Source organism: Triticum dicoccoides, chromosome 2B (assembly GCF_002162155.2).
Source record: "Triticum dicoccoides isolate Atlit2015 ecotype Zavitan chromosome 2B, WEW_v2.0, whole genome shotgun sequence".
Taxonomy (NCBI): Eukaryota; Viridiplantae; Streptophyta; class Magnoliopsida; order Poales; family Poaceae; genus Triticum; species Triticum dicoccoides.
Genome location: NC_041383.1, coordinates 12747300 through 12749211, shown reverse-complemented (window position 1 = coordinate 12749211; position 1912 = coordinate 12747300).

Below are 1912 nucleotides of genomic sequence, written 5' to 3'. Positions count from 1 at the left end.
AAAACCTTATATTACACCCACGAGCGTACATTCAACCTATTGTTGCAGCGCATCAAATTTGGACCAGCCCATTTGACGTGCATTAACTCAATCAAATCAGCACTTTCCCAAAACAACTTCATACATTAACTCATTTGGATCAAATCATTTAAAAAAATGTCAACTAAGCCCAAACTTTGCTTTCCTTCCACTACTCATACTGAAACCAAATCAAATCTTACCGAAACATGAATTGTAATCAAAGTTGGCTGGCCCATTTGACGCGTCCATGCGTTTTTTATATGTTTCTTTTTTTTGTTTTATTTTTTCTATGACCAGTGTATTATTTTATGCTCGATATACTATCACAATCAATCCCAAAAACAAAATCCAACCAAATGGGTGCTTTCCCAAAATAACATCATGCATTAACTCTATCATATCAAATCTAACAAAATCTCAATTAAAACCAAACTTTTCTTGCTTACAGTACGCATACCGAACTAAAATCAAATCGTACCAAAACATCAACTGTAAACAAAGCCACCCGGCCCACTTGACACATGCGCATATTTTCTGTTTTAGTTTTTTTCCCCAAGTTTCACTTTCTGGTTTCCTTTTTTTGATTCATTTTTTCTATGATCAACCTATTATTTTGATCTTGGCGTACTATCAGAATCGGCAGATCTGTACTCCATGGTGAGTTGGTAGCGTCATCTCCATTCCGACTAATCCTCCCCCATCGACTTTTCCTATCCCGCCAATTTATTTAAATCGGTGCTTAGCCCACTGATCTACTTCATGTTTCTATCTTCCAAATCTAAACAAGTAATGTAGATCGATTTTTGATATATTTAGTATTGTCTTTATGGAAAGGAATCAATCACCATGATCTCCAATCAATTTTTAAAGAGCAAATCTATGGAATGGAATCAATGTTTGATGACACAAGGCAACATTTATGTAAAGGAATCAATCACATGTCTATAATTTCTCTCTTTATTATTAAAGGGTAATCTATTTATTAAAATAAAATCCGTAGTTGTCCTCGTTTGTACCCGCAACTCCCACCGATCGAAAGGATACCCCACTAATTTTTTTATCGATTTCCTCACATCGGTTGTAATGAATTTTTATATTCCTAGCCCGGACCGCACGAGCATCTCTTCTCTCTCTTTATCTCTCCCTCCCTTTGCCCCCCCCCTCTCTAGAATGAGGTTGCGCCTTTGCAGCTAGACTCCACCTCTCCCCTTGACTAGGGTTTCTACATCAAGCTGCTAATAACCCACAAGTATAGGGGGTCGCAATAGTTTTTGAGGGTAGAGTATTCGATCCAAATTCATAACATTTGCATTAAAGTGATCTTGTTTTCTAATGTGATTGTGAAATTCATACAAGCATTGACTAGGATGTTTATTATGAGGGATATCACCTTCATTAAACTTTAAAAGAGAATTTACCTCTACCACCCGTGGTGGTGGTGTGTCAAGTGCATGTATTTCCTCAATACATGGTAAATTCTTAACATCCTCAGCTTTAATACATTTTTCCTTCGTACATTTCTTTGCTTCTTGCATATCTTCAGGAATGAGAAATAAGGTACCCCTCTTCTTTCGAGTGGGTTTAGGCGGTGGTTCAGGAAGTGTCCAATATCATAATTCTTCAATATATTATTCAATAATTACTCGGCTTGTTCAATAGTTCGTTCCCTGAAAGCCAACCAGCACAACTATCTAGGATGTCTTGCTTGGTGTGCCTAGTGTTGCCTAGGTCTCTCCGGTTATGTATGTATCCCTCCCCCGCTCAAAATGAATGGGTCTTCCGTGGTCTCTACCCCCCTGCACATCCCCTCACTGTAAACCTGCCGGCAAAACTGGATGCTCAGGGTGTTTTTGCCCTCTGATATACGAGAAAGAGATTCAAGTGGTGGAGC